Consider the following 22,309-nt stretch of genomic DNA (forward strand, 5'->3'; position numbering starts at 1 on the left):
AGATTGTGTGTACGAGGCTTTAGACTCCTAGAGACCTCCTGTCCCTCTCTCGTGGAGCCGTCTCTCAGAACTGCTAGACCAGGCCTCCTGCCTGCAGGGTGGAGCTGTCTCCAAGTGCAAGCCCTGAGCTCTCTTCCTGGGAGGATTATGAAGCCAGCCCACAGGTGTGCAATTAGCTAGCCTACCAAAATCAGGAATAACCTGCTAACATACACCGTGCCGCAAGGTCACATCTCCACAACAGCTATAGTTATTGTCAGGAATTTATATATGCAAACTTAGGTCTTCTTTAAAGGTTTAGTTCACCTTTGCCAAAAAAAATAAATGCCTATGAAGATAAGGGATGTCTGTAATTAACTACTTGCCTACTGGACGCTTTTAGCCCCCTCCTTGGCCTTCATTGGCCTGGGTCAATTTTCGGCTTTCAACGCTGTCTCACTTTGAATGACAATTACGCGGTCATGCAACGATGTACCCAAACAACATTTTTATCATTTGTTTGAGACAGATAGCGCTTTCTTTGGGTGGTTTTTAATCACCACTGGGTTTTTGATTTTTTTGCTAAAAAAAAGGCTGCACTGATAAGCGGCACAAATAAGCGGCACTGATTATCTGTGCATATGTCCCCTGTGAGGAAATACCATGGATTGGATCTCCTCGTATGCTGTCAGTGTGAGGAAAGGAATGCCAATAACCGGCATTTCCTTGTTTACATGTGATCAGCTGTGATTGGACACAGCTGATCACATGGGTAAAGAGCCTCGTCATTGGCTTTTTACTGAGATCGGTGATACGCTGTATCCCAGGGGATGTCATATGATGTTGTGCCAGAACGAGGGGCCCACTGCCTGCCCGTCAACTGACAACATGGTGGGTGAAAGGTGATTAAAGACAAACCGTGCCACTCTAAAAGTTGAATAATTCCTTTGCTAGGGGTGTAGGCCATTTGCATACCTCATGAAGCCTAGCTATTACTGTTCATCTTCACCATCACAGGAGCAAGCTCTGAGCAAACTCAGAGCTACTGCATCTAGTGAAAGAAAACGCATGTGAGGGGGTTTAAATCAGAGAGAGTTCACTTTCAGTAATAGCTGGACCTTGCTTGGCAACATCCTGGGAGTTTTCATGTCAGTCTTCATGAGGTACATAAATGGCCTATACCTATAGCGAGGTTATTATTCAATTTCAGTCAAAGCTACACAACTTGTTTTTATCTACGGATATCCCTTATTTGCAGTTTGACTTGCTTCCTGCTGATGTTGCAATGACACCATCAGGCTCAAACTGGGAGCAGAATGTAGGTAGAACATATAGGACATTAGAGATATTAGATGAAAGATTATGTTAAGGCCCGTACACACGATACGAAAATCGGAAGTAAAATTTAGTCCGAACCATCTGACGATTTTTGAATCGTTAGTATGGTGCTTTCGACAGCCGATTCTGGTTTTTCGTCAGACAAAAGTTGGATGTGCAGACTATTAATTTTTTGTCGGATGTGAACGCAACATTTTATTTTCGTCTAGTTAGTACGGTTTTCGTCCGGAAAAAAAATGTAAGCATAAGACTACGCATGCTCAGAAACGAAAGAATACATACAAAACTAGTGAACACATTACGTCACTTCTGAAGTTGTATTCTGTCGTACGAGAATTTTCGTATGGTGAGTAACCTCTTCACTTTCGACATGTGACTAGCATGCAACAAAAAATGGATGTTCGGTCGTCCGAAAGTCTGATCGTGCATACAATGCTTTAGTTAGGAAATAAAAATACTAATCCCATAATTAATACCTTTTACCTTAAGTGTGTGTATCCATTTACAAGTCACCTACAGTGATTTCCTAATAGTAAAGAATACTTCCATTTGTATGTTTATCGAACGGGAATATTAGGGGTTTGCACTCAATATTCTGTGTGGAAGTGCTGAAGATGTTTTAAAAGCAGGTATTGCCTAAATGACATGAGCTATTGGAGTGAAATGACTTATTGCAGGACACAACCTCTTTGCAACTAGGTCAGATTGATTGGAAGTGGTTTTGCTAAATGCTGCAGTATTTGGACAGCGGGAATGTTAAACAGGGACCTTGAACTGTATCTGGGAGTTGATTAAATGTGGAAATGGATCATGAATAGCCAAAGTATGTTGCAAATGAAAAGCCTGTCAGGAAACCAAACAAATGGATCAGAGGTCCTTCCCTTAAGGTTGTTTTGAAGCAACTCTCTTTAATATCATTACAATGCATTGCTCCTAAATATGACTACAGGAAATCAATTGGGGGATGACCAGATAACTGGAAATGTAGTTTAGTAATGGAATTACTCTGCCACATTCTTAAATTAGGCTATGTCCCCATATGATTAATGGATGGTGCTGCACCTGAGCCTGAGGTGTAACCCTATGGTTGCCAGATGAATTTCACTGTGCAGTCAGAAGTAGTCAATATTACAAGTGCTCTTGTAAAAAGACAACTGGTGCAAAGATCAATCTGACTGCCATTCCTCCTAGTAACTAAAGTATTTATTCAATTTAACTGTGTATGTATCTTTGCATGACTTCCATAGAAATGCTCTATATTTCAGTAGAACCGGACGATAATAAAAATGAAAATGATTAAAAATAATAAAAATGAAAATAATTGTTAGGCAGGGTTCTGTGTGCGACACCACACCCTAGTCCTGAAAGATGGATTTTTTTTTTTTTTAAGAACAACATTTTTGAGGACACAGTTTTCTGCACATCTGGAGAAAAGGAAATTTGTAAGCAAAATGTCAGTAATGTTGTACCATGTTAACAAAAATGAGCCTCCATTAGGGTGGCCGCTTCATCCCTTTAAACCCCAACACATATGAATTACACTGGTTCTGCGGCTAATTTAATGCAGATAAGGTCCCAATTGAGTTTAATTATCACCTTAATCAGCCACAGAATAATTCAAATGTGTTCGGTTTTGAAAGGAATGAGGTGACAACCCTAGCCTCCATGGTCCTTTTACAATGAGCTGCTACTTTTCACATGATAGAATCACAAAGAATACACTGAACAGTAGTAAAAATATTCACTTGTATTTTGTAAATGGTGGGACTCACTGGAAGATGCGTGTCTACAATCACACTAGAGCTTTTTGTGCCTCTGATTTATTTTTAAGACAAAGGGGTTGACTTACTTAACCACTTTAATACAGAGCGCTTTTACCCCCTCCTGCCCAGGCCAATTTTCAGCTATCGGTGCCGTCGCAATTTGAATGACAATTGCAGGATCATGCGACACTGCACTCATATCAAATGTGTATCTTTTTTCCCCACAAATAGAGCTTTCTTTTGGTGGTATTTGATCACCACTGGCTTTTTTAATTTTTGCGCTACAAATAAAAAAAGACAGAAAATGTTGAAAAAAACATTTTTTTCTTTGTTTCTGTTATAAAATGTTGTAAATGGGTAAGTTTCCTCCTTCACTGACAGGCACTGATGAGGCAGCGCTGATGGGCACTGATGAGGTGGCACTAATATGCAGCCGTGATGGGCACTGATAGGTGGCACTGATATGCAGCACTGATGGGCGGCACTGATGGTTGGCACTGATAGGCATTACTGATGGGCTCTGACTACCATTACTAATGGGCACTGATTGGCATAACATGTGAGTACAGGTGGGCAATGATTGTCATTACTGGCAAGCACTGTTGGGCAGCACTGGTAGGGCACTGATAGGCATCGCTGGTGGGTACCACTGATGGGTCTGCATGGATAATCAATGCGCTGATTATCAGTGCAAACCCCCCCTCTCTGGAGAGCCGCTGATTGGCTCTCCTCTACCCACACCTTTTCAGCGCAAATGGAGGAAAGCCGATAAGCGGCACTTACTGGTTACCATGTGATCAGCTGTGATTGGACACAGCTGATCATGTGGTAAAGAGCCTACATCATAGGCTCTTTACCTAAATTGGAAATGGGATGTGTCGATCACCAATTGCCCCCAGGGGCGCGCACAAGCGGTCTATCCTAGTGGACATCATATGACGCCCAGTCAGGATAACTGATCCCCGCTGGGGCCGTCATTTTGCTATCGGCCGGGTGGGATGTGGTTAAACTAGAGTGCAAAATCTGGTGGTACATTTTTTTTTTTTTTTTTGTCAAAGCTTAATTGAATAAGCTGACGCTACAAGCTGATTGGCTACCATCCACAGCTGCACCAGATTTTGGACTTTCCAGTTTAAGTAAATAAACCCAAAATGTTTGAAATGTTTTGTATGAAAAAAATAGAATTCCTAACAGGTTTTTTTTTTACCATATGTAGTCCTGCCGGGGACTTTCCTTTTTACTATTTTTGTCCTGGTGACCATTGTCAGGACAGGACTTAAAATGCTGGAAAATCAAAAACTTTGGGTTGCCTCCTGAAGTGGAGGAAGATTCCTAAATGGGAAAAAAAATGATGTGGTTGTTAACCATTACCTACTCAATTGAAAATGAAGAAAGGGTTTTGGCTTTAAATATAATTTAAGGATAAGGAGTTGGATTTAGAATTTTATTTGCATTATACACTGAGCAAAATTATAAACGCAACACTTTTGTGTTTGCCCTATTTATCATGAGCTGAACGCAAAGATCTATGACTTTTTCTATGTACACAAAAGGCCTATTTCTCTCAAATATTGTTCACAAATCTGTCTAAATCTGTGTTAGTGAGCACTTCTCCTTTGCTGAGATAAGCCACCAACTCACAGGTGTGGTATATCAAGATGCTGATTAGACAGCATGATTATTGCACAGGTGTGCCTTAGGCTGGCCACAATATAAAAGGTCACTAAAGGTGCAGTTTTACTGTATTGGAGGGGTCCAAAAACCAATCAGTATCCGGTGTGACCAACATTTGCCTCACGCAGTGCAGCGCATCTCCTTTGCATAGAGTTGATCAGGTTGTTGATTGTGGCCTGTGGAATGTTGGTCCATTCCTCTTCAATGGCTGTGCAAAGTTGCTGGATATTGGCAGGAACTGGAACACGCTGTTGTAAAACACCGATCCAGAGCATGCCAAACATGCTAAATGGGTGACATGTCCGGTGAGTATGCTGGCCTCGCAAGAACTGGAATGTTTTCAGCTTCCAGGAATTGTGTACAGATCCTTGCAACATGGGGCCGTGCATTATCATGCTGCAACATGAGGTGATGGTCGTGAATGGCACAACAATGGGCCTCAGGATCTCGTCACAGTATCCCTGTGCATTCAAAATGCCATCAATAAAATGCACCTGTGTTAGATGTCCATAGCATACGCCTGCCCATACCATAACCCCACTGCCACCATGGGCCACTCCATCCACAACGTTGACATCAGCAAACCGCTTACCCACACGACGCAATGCACGTTGTCTGCCATCTGCCCTGTACAGTGAAAACTGGGATTCATCTGTGAAGAGAACACCTCTCCAAAGTGCTAGACTCCATCAAACGTGAGCATTTACCCACTCAAGTCGGTTACAGCGACAAACTGCAGTCAGGTCGAGACCCCGATGAGCATGCAGATGAGCTTCCCTGATACTGTTTTCTGACAGTTTGTGCAGAAATTCTTTGGTTATGCAAACGATTGTTGCAGCAGCTGTCCGGGTGGCTGGTCTCAGATGACCTTGGAAGTGAAGATGCTGGAATTTGGAGGTCCTGGGCTGGTGTGGTTACACGTGGTCTACGGTCGTGAGGCTGGTTGGATGTACTGGCAAATTCTCTGAAACACCTTTGGAGATAGCTTATGGTAGAGAAATTAATATTCAATTCAAGAGGAACAGCTCTGGTGGATATTCCTGCAGTTAGCATACCAATTGCATGCTACTTCAAAACTTGCAACATTTGTGGCATTGTGCTGTGTGATAAAACTGCACATTTTAGAGTGGCCTTTTATTGTGGCCTAAGGCACACCTGTGCAATAATCATGCTGTCTAATCAGAATTTTGATATGCCATACCTGTGAGTTGGATGTATTATGTCGGCAAAGAAGTGCTCACTAACACAGATTTAGACAGATTTGTGAACAATATTTGAGACAAATAGGCCTTTTATGTACATAGAAAAAAGTCGTAGATCTTTGAGTTAAGCTCATGATAAATAGGGGCAAACACAAAAGTGTTGTGTTTATAATTTTGCTCAGTGTAGAACTGCATGTGTTGTTTCTGGATTATCCTTGAGGGCCAGTTCACACCACATGCAGTCCAGTGCAGGTTTTTTATTTTTATGCATCAAAAACGTATGGAAAGTAGGTTATATGGTTGACAATGACAATGCCATTGCCAACCATATAACCTACTTTTCATGCCTTTTTGATGCATAAAAAAATGCACTCGACTGGACTGTGGTGTGAACTGGCCCTCAAGGATAATCCAGAAACAACACAAGCAGTTCTATAATACAAATGCAGTTCACACCAGTGCTTGCAGTTCCAATGCGTTCCAGTTGCAGAAAAAAAGTAGAACATTTTGCATTTTTTCCTGCACTGGAAAGCTGTAAAATGCACCAAAAATGCACTGGAACACACATGTCCTTATTTAAGGTTAAGAAAGAAGAGGGGAGGAAATGCACTGGACTGCAGCAAAAATGCACTAAATGAAGAAAAGCATTTGGAACACATCAGGACTGCGTTTCTATGGTGTGAACCGGCCCTTAATTTTGATGCTTTTGCAACTGATACATGCCCCAGTGACGTTAACGTTATGTTAGCATGTGGGATCAAAATGAGCAGGAGGTAATGAGTGCTATAAGAGGGAAATGGCAGGAGTGAAGGTGATATGCAGTATATATACCGTGGGGTGGAGAAGAGAATGAAATAAAAGAGTTTGAGGAGAGATACTATTAAATATTTGCATAGCTAGTCTGGATGAAAAAAAAATCACAAGTCCTATTCAGTTCAACCTACAGAAAAAAAGAAAGAAAACACACACACACAAGCTGGACAGAACTAGCTCTCGAGTCTATTCCACATTTTTCACAGCTCTTACCAGGAAGAAGACTTTCCATATTTGGAGGTTAAATCTATTTTCCTCCAGATATAAAGAGTGTCCCCTTGTCCTCTGTGATGAAGTGAATGACTGTACACCAAGCTTACTATATGGACAACATAAGTTGATCATATCTCCCTTAATCTCCTTTTCTCAAGTGAGAATAAATGTAGCTCAGCTAATCTTTCATCATAGTTGAGCTCCTCCATGCATCTCACTATTGTGAGAAGGAAAGTTGGAGAGAGCATATTACAGGGTGGAGATTGTAGGAATCAGACTTGGAATAAAAGAGTTGGATGAAAAGATATCTGGAGTGGAGCCTTGTTTGTAGTTGCTTGGTTGTGCCTTAGTTGAAGTGTCCTGATACCTGTGCAGGAATGATACTTAGGCAGAAATGGTAAATGACTGTGCCAATTGGCTGGATATGCCCTCCCCCAACAGTTGATCTAAATATATACTAAAGCTTGCCATACACCTATAGATTATCTGCAGATTTTCTATGGTTAGATGGAAAAAGTGGGAGATTCCTACATCCACACAGTTTAGCGAACATGGAGAAATCTGTTGCACTTTTTCCATCTAACCATAGAAAATCTGCAGATAATCTATAGGTGTATGGCCAGCTTTAGATTGAGTGAGGGAATGTTTGTCAATTAATTAAAATCCGATAAACACAGATAACAGTTGAAAATGTTCACACTCTAATAACCACATATATAACAGTGAACAGTTTTCACACTAAGATAGACCACAAGGGGTAGGCTGGAGTCATATGGATTATATCAGCTCCTTGATCAGGCAAGGCAACAGGAATGTAGATCTAGCAAAAAAACATGTTTAAAGCTGGGTGCATACAGATCGAAATTTGGCCGTTTCAGCAGAAACCAGACAAATTTTGATGTGTGTGTGTGTAGCCCTCTCTGTTCAACCAAAGCAGATTGTTAGACCAGCTTCTGTTGAATGGTCCTGCTGGAAAACCAACATTCAATCAGCGGTGATCAGTGTATTTTGATGGGGGAGGAGTCCCCACTGTCAGAATACAATACAGTGGGAGAGATCCCTGTATCCACATTGCTTTTGTGTATGCAGGAATATGAGTCTTTTTCATTCAATCCACTGGTTGAATGAAAGAAAATGTAAAAAAAAAAATGTACCCAGGCTTTACAGTTGTTAAATTGTTGGTAATGAGCAGAGGAGACATGATAATGTTATGTTAAAGGCTCACTTTGTCACAATAGATTATTACAGTATATGATACTAGGACCTGCTCACTCAGCCATGCTATTAATGTGAAATATTAAGGGATGTTGTCAGAGAAGGGTCCTCTCCAGTCACATTCATCCTGTCCCTGGGTGCGTGCACACTGGATTGGCGCTTCGGCGCATGCGTGCCCGTGGCCCGATGGAGCGGCGTGCGCGATAGCACACGGGTGCGCGCGGTGACTCATGCACGCCCACCGTGACACTCTGGCGGGGCTATTTAAATCAGCTCCAGCACCCAGACTGGTTGCTGGTTTGTCTTCAGCTTCTGTTGCTTCCGGTTTCCTGTTGATGCTCACTTGATCTCCTGTGGTGACCCGGACTGCTCTTACCACGCTGCCTCTCTCCTGGATTGACCCCTGGCCTGATTAACGGACTTCCTCTGCTTGATACCAGTGTTTGATGCCCAGCCTGATTAACAGACTTCCTCTGCTTGATACCAGTGTTTGACCCCCGGCCTGATTAACGGACTTCCTCTGCTTGATACCAGTGTGTGACCCCCGGCCTGTTCTACGGACTTGTCTTGCTTATTGCCTGTGTTTGACCCTCTGCTTGCTTACAGTTTGTCTGCTCCACCCAGCAACGGGACTTCCACCGGTTCCTGGACTCCTGCATCCCCAGACCCGGCTCTGCAGTTTCCCACAAGGGACCCATACCTGCTGGTGGCCCGTGCTCCTTAGTGCCACCCATTCCCTGTTTCATCACAAGGGGACGGGGTGCGCGTAGTGGCAAGGGCGAACCGCTTTTGGCATCTCGGCCTCGGTAAGTACTTATCTGACAGTACAAACCAGCCAGATGTCTGAGCCCGACAGAGCGCGTTCCCCTTTAGAGATCCTGTGCCAGCAGGTCTCAGCCCTCACTGACGCAGTCCAAAAACTACAAGAGGGCTATACCCAAATTGACAGTTGCCTTCAGCAACTATCCAGTCCGCCTCTACCTGCAGCCACAGCTCCCGCACCTACTAGTGGGGCCTCCGCCCCTCAGCCCACTGCAAGCTCAACGGTAGTTATGGCGCTCCCTGAGCCCAGGGTCCCTACACCTGAGCGCTTCTCAGGGGATCGTAAAAAATACAGAGCCTTCAAGAATGCCTGCTCGCTCTATCTGGCCCTCCAGCCCAGGACTTTTTCTTCTGACGCAGTAAAAGTGGGGTTTGTTATCTCCCTTCTAGCTGAGGAGCCACAAGTTGGGCTCACAGTCTGATGGAACAAAGGAGCGCTGTCTTGAATTCTATTGATACCTTCTTTGAGAGCATGGCTCAACTTTATGACGATCCACAATGCACTGCTACCGCTGAAGCAACCCTGCATAACCTCCCCAGGGAAAGAGGCCCATAGAGGATTACACAGTGGAATTCTGCAAGTGGGCAGCCGACACAGGTTGGAATGAGCCTGCTTTGAGGTACCAATACCGTCAAGGTCTGTCTGAGGTCCTTAAGGATGAACTGGCTAGGATAGAAACCCCAGCCTCTTTAGAGGAACTAATCCAATCAGCCACCAAGTTGGATAGGCGTTTACGTGAGCGACGCGCAGAACGTTTTCAAGGGCCACGACCTAGTTGGACCCCTTTCAGGCCAATGCCTATCCATTCTCCACCTCCTACTGCTGCTACCTCCTCGGCTCCTGAAGCCGAGCCCATGCAACTCGGACTGGTCCGTGCTCCCCTGACTCCTGAAGAAAGGCAACGCAGACGCCAATCCAATCTGTGTCTGTACTGTGGAGGTTCCGGTCATTTCCTCCGCAGCTGTCCAGTGAGGCCTAGTAAGTCATACCCGCAAGACACTGTGAATTACCGATCCATGGGTATACCCAAGACTTATGTTTCTCTCCATATTTCTCTACAGCTACCGGAAAAGGAAACCCGTCTGCCAGCAGTAATTGATTCCGGAGCTTGTAGCTGCTTCCTAGACATCTCGCTGGCCCAAAATCTACATGTCCCTCTTCAGGATAAGGCTCAAAGTCTCCTGGTACACTTTGCTGATGGGTCTCTTCCCCGTTCTGGACCCATCACCCGAGAAACGAAGCCCATCCTTACCTCCACCGACTCAGGCCATCAAGAGTTTCTATGATTTAACCTTATCCATCCACCTATCTTTCCTGTAATCTTAGGCCTGCCCTGGCTCCAGGCGCATGAACCTCAAATTAACAGGAAGACCAAGGAAGTATCCTTCTCCTCTCAATACTGCTCCCAGCACTGCTTCACCCCAGCTCCTGGTATTTGCTCAGCCATTTCACCTGTGCCTGACAATCTCCAACACGTCCCTTCAGAATATCTTGAGTTCCGGGATGTATTTGACAAACAGAAGGGGGACTGCCTACCGCCTCACCGGCCCTACAATTGCCCCATTGACCTCCTTCCTGGCTCAGAAGTCCCGTTTGGCCGCATTTTTCCACTGTCAGAAACCAAACTGAAGGTCCTGAAAGATTATATTGATGAAAATTTAGAAAAACACTTCATCCGTCCTTCTTCTTCGCCAGCCGGAGCTGGTATCTTTTTCGTAGAGAAGAAAGATGGGTCCTTAAGGCCGTGTGTGGATTACAGGCAACTAAATAACATAACGGTACAGAACCGTTACCCACTACCACTCATTCCCGAATTGTTCCAGCGATTTCAGTCGGCACAGATCTTCTCTAAACTGGATCTTCGGGGTGCTTACAATCTCATCAGGATTCGGCCCGGGGATGAGTGGAAGACCGCCTTTAGGTCCAGGTTTGGCCATTATGAGTACCTGGTGATGCCTTTTGGGTTATGCAATGCCCCAGCCACTTTCCAACATCTAGTTAATGACATCTTCCGAGAATACCTTGACGATTTCTTAGTCGTCTACCTAGACGATATCCTCATCTTCTCTGCCACCATTGAGCTTCACCGAGTCCACGTTAAAAAAGTCCTTACCATACTCAGGAATCATAAATTATACCTCAAGGCTGAGAAATGCAAATTCGAGAAGACTGTGGTGCAGTTTCTGGGATTCATCATTTCCACCAATGGGGTCGCAATGGACCCACAAAAGGTCAAGGCAATTCAACAGTGGCCGGCTCCATCAGATAAAAAAGGGGTACAGCGGTTCATCGGGTTTGCTAACTTCTATAGAAGGTTTATTAGTGGCTTTTCATCCATTGTGGCACCTATCACTCAACTTACCCGTCAACACGACCGTTTCCAATGGTCACAGCAAGCACAGGAAGCCTTTACCAAGCTCAAAACCTTGTTTGTTTCTGCACCAATCTTACGACATCCTGATCCGGCTTTACCATTTGTGTTAGAAGTGGATGCTTCAGAACCTGCTACAGGAGCCATTCTCTCCCAGAGACATGGGCCCAAGGCCATTCTTCACCCTGTAGAATTGGCATCCCGGAAACTGAGTCCACCAGAACTCAATTACGATGTAGGTGACAGGGAGCTGCTGGCCATCAAGTTCGCCTTAGAAGAGTGGAGGTATTTGTTGGAAGGGGCATCTCATCCTGTTATGATCTTCACCGATCATAAGAATCTAGAGTATCTCAGGACAGCAAAATGGCTGAGGCCCAGACAAGCCCGCTGGGCCCTCTTCTTTAGATTTAACTTTCATATATCCTACAGACCGGGCTCTAAGAACGGAAAAGCGGATGCGCTCTCTCGGATGTTCTCTGAGACTCCTCAGATTACTGTGCCTAGTACCATCCCCTCTCCGCAAAACTTCCTTGGAGTCACCCAATCTGATCTAATGACTTCCATCAAATCCTTGTCTAGCCGCCTTTCCGCTCCTGAAACACATGCTTTTAAAAAGTTGCTCTGGGCCAAAGAGAAAATTTTTGTTCCACAGAATGTAAGGCCTCTAACCCTCAAAACATTCCATGATCACAGATTCGCAGGCCACTTCGGAACAAGGAAGACTATTGAACTGATCTCCCGTTCTTTTTGGTGGCCAGGGTGGAGATGGGATTGTAAAGACTATGTCTCTTCTTGTTTACCTTGCCAACGCAATAAGGATCTAAACACCAAATCTTGGGGTCTACTCAAACTCTTGCCCATCCCGGAACGACCGTGGGCGGAAGTGTCAATGGACTTTATTGTGGACTTACCTGCTTCGGCGGGGTTTACCACCATCTTGGTCGTAGTTGATCACCTCTCCAAGATGGCACATTTGCTACCCATGGTGGGCACCCCCTCTGCTTCTGATATGGCTAATATCTTCCTCAAGGAAATAATCAGACTCCATGGTGTGCCCAAGAGCAATGTCTCTGACAGGGGTGTTCAATTTACCTCCAAGTTTTGGAAGGAGCTCTGCAAGACCCTGGAAATTAAAATGTGCCTCTCCTCTGCGTACCATCCTCAGAGCAACAGCCAGACGGAGAGGACAAATCAAACCTTGGAGCAGTACCTCCAATGTTTTTGTTCTGGTTCACAGGATTGGGCGACTCTCCTACCATATGCGGAGTTCGCCTATAACAACTCCGTTCACTCCGCAACAAACCAAACACCCTTCTGGGCAAACTTTGGATTCCATCCTCCCTTCCTCCCTAACATCCTCCCTGAAATGTCTGTTCCTGCCGTACAATACCGGATAGGCTCTATTCAATCTAACTTCCAAAGGATCCAAGACACTCTACGGAAAGCTCAGGTCAATTATAAGAAACAGTATGACCGAGGAAGGAAGGAAAATCCAATCTTCAAAGTGGGTGAGGAAGTTTGGTTGGCAACTACAAATCTCAGATTACCTCTGCCCTCACGGAAACTGGGGCCAAAGTTCATCGGGCCTTTTAAAATCAAGAGGATGGTCAACCCCGTGGCATTTGAGCTGGCTCTACCAACATCTTATAGAATACACCCAGTTTTCCATGCATCCCTGCTTAAGCCTGTGGTGGCCAGCCCTTTCCCTGGGAGGAAGGAACTTCCTCCTCCACCTGTTGAAGTGGATGGGGAGAACGAATTCGAAGTGGAGTCTGTTTTGAGTTGTAGGAAGAGGGGCAGATAGCTCCAATATCTAATTCAGTGGAAGGGGTACCCTCCTGAAGACAATTCCTGGGAGCCTGCTAGGAATCTCCATGCCCCAAGTTTAATCCAAGCTTTTCATCGGGAACATCCTGAATTGATGTCTAGTCTGGGCGTCCAGAGTCCGCCCCTTGGGGGGGGCACTGCCAGAGAAGGGTCCTCTCCAGTCACATTCATCCTGTCCCTGGGCACGTGGGCACTGGATTGGCGCTTCGGCGCATGCGTGCGCGTGGCCCGATGGAGCGGCGAGTGCGATAGCACACGAGTGCGCGCGGTGACTCATGCACGCCCACCGTGACTCGGGGCTATTTAAATCAGCTTCAGCACCCAGACTGGTTGCTGGTTTGCTTCCTGCTTTCTGTTTCCTGTTGATGCTCACCTGATCTCCTGTTGTGACCCGGACTGCTCTAACCACGCTGCCTCTCTCCTGGATTGACCCCCGGCCTGATTAACGGACTTCCTCTGCTTGATACCAGTGTTTGACCCCCGGCTTGATTAACGAACTTCCTCTGCTTGATACCAGTGTTTGACCCCCGGCCTGTTCTACGGACTTGTCTTGCTTATTGCCTTTGTTTGACCCTCTGCTTGCTTACAGTTTGTCTGCTCCACCCAGCAACGGGACTTCCACCGTTTCCTGGACTCCTGCATCCCCAGATCCGGCTCTGCAGTTTACCACAAGGGACCCAAACCTGCTGGTGGCCCATGCTCCTTAGTGCCACCCATTCTCTGTTTCATCCCCAGGGGACGGGTGCGCATAGTGGCAAGGGCGAACCGCTCTCAACATCTCGGCCTCGGTAAGTGACAGATGTTATATGTGTGGCTTTATAAAATGGCATTTACTCTTACTTATTCCAAAAAGATCTTACTTTTTTTGTGAAGTTGTGAAAAACTCTAATAAATCTATTTAAATAATCTATTTGGGAAAAAAGGACACTTTCACGTACGAGTTGAACAACTTTTAAGTGCTATTGCCACTCATGAAAATGAATGGCAATTAGGTCTGGTGAGTGTAACTATAAAGGGAGAGCGATACACTTTTGCCACTTTGGGGGTGGATTCAAGGTGCATCAATTCCAGCAAGAATCAACACTTGTGTGTAACACTTATGTGGACTTTTTTTTAAGTAGTCTTTATTTAGATTTTTACAGAGGGCCAAGGTTACAGACTTGAACTTGGCAATCAAAGCGTATAGGCATAACCATCAACAATTATACATGTTGAAATACAGTCATATACCCGCATGTTACCAATCTGTAGCTATGATCCCCTTTGTAAAACTTGTGTATGAGGACCAGGATGGGCCATGATAGTGCACACACTTCCCATCAGACTCGGCAGAGAGGAAGAGCGTAGTGACGTCAGCGTCATAGGCCACACCCTACGCATTTCATCACGATAGGACGTCGTCTGGGGGGTTGGGCCAAGTACCGCACGCCACTACGCTCTGAGTATAAATAGACCTGCGGCGCCATCTTAAGTGCTGGCCGCTATAGAGATGAGAGGGGAAACGTAAAAATGGAGCCAAATTAACGACACACCACCCGAGAAGGTGAGGCAAATATTCAGAAAGGGAAGCCAAAGGGAGATAGTCCAATTACCGCCATCTAGAGGCCAAAAATGATGCCAACTTGATGAGGAATGAGTGCAACAGCCAGGACAAACAGAGTTTGTGTCTGACTCTTTGATGCTGGCTGCTTTGGTAGTTTAGGGTTAAAAACCTCTGCTTTTATCGTGTATCAATTTCAAATAGGTTTATAAGGCTAATCCTTTAGAGCTCTCAATAATTTACTGGGTTTCTAGCGCAGCGTTAACCTTTGGTTTTATATACATATTCAGAGACGGGGCCAGCTGGGTAGGGGGATTGAAAAGGGAAGGGTTAGATAACCCTGAATAAATGGTCCCTGATGTAACCGCCCTAGCTACATTCCTAGTAGGGTTAGAAGTGACATACCGTTGTATGTTGACCTTTCTAATGTATTTGTGGACATCCACAAAGGTATCAAATGTATTCAGCTTCCGGGGTGGGGTAAATTTTAGACCCTTATCTAGAAAAATCTTTTCTTCCTGTGATAATATTGTGTTACTTAAATTAAAAATGCCTTGACAGCTTATGTTCTCTTTCTTTTTTCGCTTCTGGGTCCTCCTCCCTCCTCTGGACCCTCTCTTGGACCGGGGCCTCTTTTTCTGCCCTGAAGGTCCTCGCGAAAACCCTGATTGGGACAGGAGTTGGAATTGGATTGTTGGTAACCATAAGGGGTCTGATTGTGTTCGGCCCTAGGAAATGGATAAACACCTTTGTGATATGAATCACGAAGGCTTGGTTTACAGACCGAGTGTTTTGGTGCATGGCACACTGTGGGATGCATTCCATTATGCCATTCGGAGGTGCTGGCTATCGCTATCATGCAATCCATTCGTATGTACAAACTGTTCCTTGATTTTGTGTTTTGTATTTAGACATGGAGACAGGAAGTGATGTCATTTGGGATCACTTCCTGTGTCAAGCAAACTCTGGGGTCACTATCTCCATTTAAGCGATGTTTCCGGGGCGTCCACACCCCAGATGACGACTGTGCAGTCGAAAAGCGTTGGGTGGACCTTCCACTAACATCGCCTCATGCTTTTACATGCTGTATCAATTTCTTCCAAATGTGAGTGTTGAATTTATATTTTTAATAAACCACCTCCTTTTTAAACGGTATCACGCTATGTCAGCCCCCTTTTTCTATTACATGATACCCTTCCTGTGACAATAAGTTTTCATGCTCCCCGAGACTCCTGGAGCCTCCAGCTAACATCTCATGACCGTCTAAGGCTGATCGACTGACGGAGTTCCAGGATCTGCTGTCCCCCTTTGGGTGGATTGAACCCAACAAGCCCTGTTGACTTGGGTGGTATATGCCCCGCCAAGTCAATATTATCTGGTAAGCCTCCTCCCTCTTTCACAGTGGTGGTGTTTGCTTTCATTTTTTCACTCCAAGGTTCCCAGGAATGCCAGGAACTTCCCACATGTGTATTGGATCACAAACCTAATTGGACTGTATTTCATCATTTCGTTCAACTTGGAAATTTGTGTGTAGTGCAGTCACTATATTAGCACATTGCTTAATATCCATTCACATCTATTGTGTTAGAGTTTGTGTCATTTTGTCACATATATGTTTGAATCACATACAATGTTTCCCTTTTTTTGCAATCATAGCGCTGCACTTTTCTAATCACTATGTGGGATGTCCCATAGCAATGCTATTTGAGGGGAGGGAGACACAGCCCGTAGGGCACCCCCAGACTTGAGGACCTATACTGCTGCCTGCAGCACACTGCGCCCAAAGGCGATATCCTCATGCCTTCTTACATCCACCTGATAAAACTTGGTGAATGTATGTACTGAAGACCAAGTTGCGGCCTTATAGATCTGAACGATGGAGGCCTGGTGATGCACTGCCCAAGAAGCTCTAACCGCCCTGGTAGAGTGCGATTTGACTTAAAAAGTTGGAATCTTACCCCTTAAATCATAAGCCTGAATTATAACTTGCCGAATCCACTTAGCGACAGTGGATTTCAACGCTGCCTATACTTTCTTATGACCTTCTGGCAGTATAAATAAGACATCAGTCTTCCGGATTTGAGCAGTCGTCTTTAAATAGACCTTGACTGCTCTCACTACATCAAGACAATGTAGTGACTTCTCTTCCCTGGAACATGGTTTTGGAAAAAACGATGGCAGGACAATATCTTGGTTCAGGTGAAAACCCGAGACCACTTTTGGCAGAAAACCTGGATGAGGGTGCAACACCACTCTGTCCTCGTGAATAATCAAGTATGGCTCTTTACAAGAAAGAGCAGCCAATTCCGAAACCCTCCTTGCTGAGGATATAGCAACTAGGGATGAGCTTCGAGTTCGAGTCGAACATGAGTTTGACTCGAACATGGGCTGTCTGATCGTTGGAACATCGAACATTATGGGGTGTTCGCGCCAAATTCGTGAGGCTCGTCACGCCCCATAATGCACTGCGTCATCGCAGTGCATTGTTGGCTGATGATTGGCCAAGTATGCACTAGGACCCGCATGCATTGGCCAATCACAGCGCCGTCAACAAAGAGAGCCATAATTGGTCAAAGGCAGGGTGCTTTTGGCCAATTATGGCTCGGGGGTTAAGTCCATGCCCCATGCTATATAAGGCCGCCTGCATGTCGGCCTTGTGTAGTGTGTTGCTGGCAGAGAGAGAGAGAGAGTGTCGTTTCATTTACTTTGAGCAGGCAGTTTACTCAGTTAGCTAGATCTCACTGCAGAGCGTTCCTGCTGTACTGTTTCTAATATACTTCAGGCAGGCAGTTGATTCAGTTAGCTGCAGTGTATTTAATACATATATACAGTCAGACTGGTATATATTAGGGATGTTACTGATTAAAATTTTCGTGTTCGATTAATCGTTTTTTTTTTTTTAATTGATCGACTAATTTCGAATAATTATAACGCACATACAGATCCAACTACTTTTAGCTGATTTAGCACCGTTGTTATGGCAACGGCCGAAGCCAGACATAGCGGGGCATGGCTAGGACGTCACACGTCATAAACTCAGCCTCACCGTGCCTATAATCTCAGCCTTACCATGCCCATAATCGCAGCCTCAGCTTGCCCATAATCGCAGTCTTACCGCGCCCATAATGCAGTCTCACTATGCCCATAATCTCAGACTTACCGTGCCCATAATCGCAGCCTCACTGTTCCCATAATGCTGTCTCATCATGCCCATAATCGCAGCCTCACCATGCCCATAATCGCAGCCTCACCATGCCCATAATGCTGTCTCACCGTGCACATAATCGCAGCCTCACCGTGCCCATAATGCTGTCTCACCATGCCTATAATCGCAGCCTCACCGTGCCTATAATCGCAGCCTCACCGTGCCCATAATGCTGCCTCACCATGCCCATAATCGCAGCCTCACCATGCCCATAATCACAGCCTCACCATGCCCATAATCGCAGCCTCACTATACCCATAATGCTGTCTCACCATGCCCATAATGCCGTCTCACCGTGCCCATAATGCAGTCTCACCATGCCCATAATCTCAGCCTCACTGTAGTCAGTACCTGTGCCTGGATTACACAGTCTACGGGCAACTCCCGCTGTGTGTCTCGGAGCTGAGTGTGATAACTTTGGCTGCGCTGTGAGAAAAGTCCCACCCTCCTCCTAGATCAGCTGGTGTGATAGACAGAACACTGCGTCTATCGCACGAGCTGATCTAGGAGGAGGGCGGAACTTTTCTCACAGTGCAGCCAAAGTTTTCACACTCAGCTCCGAGACACACAGCAGGAGATGCCCGCAGACTGTGTATGACGTATAGTGGAGGAGGAGGGAGCGGAGCGCTGCGCTGCAGCCACAGCTTGGCCCAAAGCGGCCCCAGGGCAGGCAGCCTACCAATTTTGATCGATCAAAAAAATTAACGATTAATCAAGGAATTAGTCATTAATTTCCACAGCCCTATCTATCTATCTATTATATTGAGAGAGAGAGAGATCCACTGTATCCAGTTTAGCTAGATCTCACTGCAGACCGTTCCTGGTGTACGTATTCAAATACACTTTCAGGCAGGCCAGGCAGGTTATTCAGTGATCTGCAGTGCATAAAATATATATATACTGTCTCCTCCATATATATCCACTGCATTCTAGTCTAGCCAAGCCTATATCTGAATATCTGACTGCAGGCCATTGTTGGTGTACATTTTCAAATACACTTTCAGGCAGGCAGGCAAGTGATTCAGTGATCTGCAGTGCATTAAATATATATACAGTCTCCAACATATATATATATCCACTGCATTCTAGTCTAGCCAAGCCTATATGTGACTGCAGGTAGTTCCTGGTGTACATTTTCAAATACATTTGCAGGCAGGCAGGTGATTCAGTGATCTGCAGCGCATAAAATATATATATACTGTCTCCTCCATATATATCCACTGCATTCTAGTCTAGCCAAGCCTATATCTGACTGCAGGTAGTTCCCGGTGTACGTTTTCAAATACACTTTCAGGCAGGCAGGTGATTCGGTGATCTGCAGTGCATAAAATATATATACAGTCTCCAACATATATATATCCACTGCATTCCAGTCTAGCCAAGCCTATATCTGACTGCAGGCCATTGCTGGTGTACATTTTCAAATATACTTTCAGGCAGGCAGGCAGGCAAGTGATTCAGTGATCTGCAGTGCATTAAATATATATACAGTCTCCAACATATATATATCCACTGCATTCTAGTCTAGCCAAGCCTATATGTGACTGCAGGTAGTTCCTAGTGTACATTTTCAAATACACTTGCAGGCAGGCAGGTGATTCAGTGATCTGCAGTGCATAAAATATAAATAGTCTCCAACATATATATATCCACTGCATTCCAGTCTAGCCAAGCCTATACCTGACTACAGGCCATTCCTGGTGTATGTTTTCAACAACACTTTCAGGCAGGCAGGTGATTCAGTGATCTGCAGTGCATAAAGAGATATATATATACAGTCTCCTACATATGTATCCACTGCATTCTAGTCTAGCCAAGCCTATACCTGAATGCAGGCCATTCCTTGTGTAATTTTTCTAGTAAACTTCAGGCGGTGTTTTGCTAATCCAATTTTACAGCATGTCTGGAAGGTCACCAAGGAAAGGCAAATGCTCACAGGCCACTAAAAGAGGGCAAGCAGGCTCTGTGTCTACAGCCAACAGTGTTGGTCAGCACGTGGCCGTGGGGCACGCTTGTCCTTTTTTTCAACCGCTGACCGTGTTGAGCCACAACATGCAGAAGAGTTGGTAGAGTGGATCACAAAGCGGTCCTCATCCTCCTCATCCTCTGTCACCCAGGCTAAGACAAGTTTGGCTGCCAATGCAACTGCCAAAGCGGCCTATTCCATCAGCTCAATGGCATCAGTCACTCGTTCCCTAGCCCCACCATCATGTCCTGAGGAGTCCCCCGAACCATTCGACCACAGTGTCAGGTACATGCTGCAGGAGGATGCGAAGCGTTTTGAAGGCTCCGATGATGGTACCCAGGTTGAGGATGAAGGCAGTAACGTAAGCCCAGAGAGAGGGGGTGCCCAAGAAGGACAAGAAACTGGCAGTCATGTTTCCACAGCTGTGGCATACTGCCAGGTTTGCTCCAGTGGCGCAGAGGGAGGGGATGATGAGGTCACTGACTCTACGTGGGTGCCTCATAGAAGAGAGAAGGCACATCTCCAATGAGGCAGGATGCCCTCCAGGGGCAAGCTTAAGGAGAGCCAACCGACTGCATCACACCGCAGAGCTCCGCATGTGCAGGGCGCTGCTTACTCCTCGCGTTTTTTCAAAAGTTCTTTGGTGTGGGCCTTTTTTGAGATGTGTGCAGCAAATCACACCATTGCTGTTTGCAACATATGTCTGAAGCGTATCAAGCGTGGCCAAAACAGCAGCTGCTTGGGCACCACATGCTTGACCAGACATATGTTGAGCTCCCATGCAGTCCTTAACAGTACTTAAAAGACCCACACCAAAGAACAAGGCGGACCTCTCCTTGCTCCTCATCAGCTGGGATCTCCAACCCCACTATACCTTCAGTCCTCTCAGAGACCTGCACTGAGAGGAATGAAGGTGTAGAATTAGGTGTCCCAAGCACTTGCGAGCAATCTGCCTGCGGTACACCAACATCCGATCGTAGCAGGCAAATTTCCCTACCCCAGTTGCTAAACCGTCGAAAGAAATTCGGTCCCAGCCATCCACATGCTCAGCGGCTGAATGCTAGTTTGGCTAAATTGCTAGCACTCCAACTGCTGCCTTTTCAGCTAGTAGACTCTGCCCCCTTTCGAGAATTTGTGGAATGTGCAGTACCTCAGTGGCAGGTTCCCAAATGCCTTTTTTTTTCTCGGAAGGCCATTCCGGCTCTCTACCGGCATGTGGAAGGCAATGTGTTGGCCTCGTTGGACAGGGCAGTCAGCGGTAAGGTGATCATTACCATTGACTCATGGTTCAGCAGGTATGGACAGGGACGTTACCTTTCTTGCACGGCGCACTGGGTAACCCTGCTGGCAGCTGGGAAGAATGCAGGACAGGGTGCAGTAATGTTGGAGCTTGTTCCACCACCACACCTCCAAAATGCTGCTAGTGGTGATTCTGCCACACCTCTCTCCTCCACCCCCTCCTCTTCTTCTTTCTCTATGGCCTCTTCCTGTGCTGATTTGTCCTCAGAACCAGCGGTGCTCCGTAGGTGTTCTAGGGGCTATGCAAGCACTCAGGCAAAAAGATGTCATGCGGTGCTTGAGTTGGTCTGCTTAGGGGACAGGAGCCACACTGAAGCAGAGATTCTGGCAGCTCTGCAGGGGCAGGCTCAGAGGTGGTTGACACTACGTCAGCTTCAGCCAGGAATGGTGGTTTGCGACAATGGCACCAACCTCCTCTCCGCTCTCCGACAGGGACACTTGACCCATGTTGCCTGTTTGGCTCATGTCCTTAATTTGGTGGTGCAGCGGTTCTTGTGCAGGTACCCGGGCTTACAGGATCTCCTGAGGCAGGCCAGGAAAGTCTGTGGGCATTTCCGCCGGTCATATAATGCCAGTGCTCGGCTGGCTGACCTTCAAAAGGAATGCAACCTGCCTTAGGATCGCCTCATCTGTGACATGCCCACCAGGTGGAACTCAATGTTGGCAATGCTGCAGCGGTTGCACATGCAGCAGAGGGCCATCAATGAGTATCTGTGTGAGTATGGCACCAGGACAGGGTCAGGAGAGCTTGGCTTTTTTCCGCCACGCCAGTGGCTAATGATCAAGAATGCATGCACTTTCCTGTCACCATTTGAGGAGGCCAGGAGGATGGTGAGCAGTGACAGTGCATGCATCAGTGATACTGTCCCTCTTGTCTTCCTGTTGGAGCACATGCTGTGTGGTATAATGGACAGAGCACTTGAGGCAGAACAGAGGGAGGAAGAGAAGGACTTCCTTAGCTCTCAAGGCCCCCTTTATCCAGACAGTATTCCTGAAGGCCCGCCTATCACACAGGAAGAGGAGGAGGATTGTGTCAGCATGGAGGTGGAGCCTGGCACTCAGCATCAGCAGCAGTCTTCAA

Source organism: Aquarana catesbeiana, linkage group LG08 (assembly GCF_042186555.1).
Source record: "Aquarana catesbeiana isolate 2022-GZ linkage group LG08, ASM4218655v1, whole genome shotgun sequence".
Lineage (NCBI taxonomy): Eukaryota > Metazoa > Chordata > Amphibia > Anura > Ranidae > Aquarana > Aquarana catesbeiana.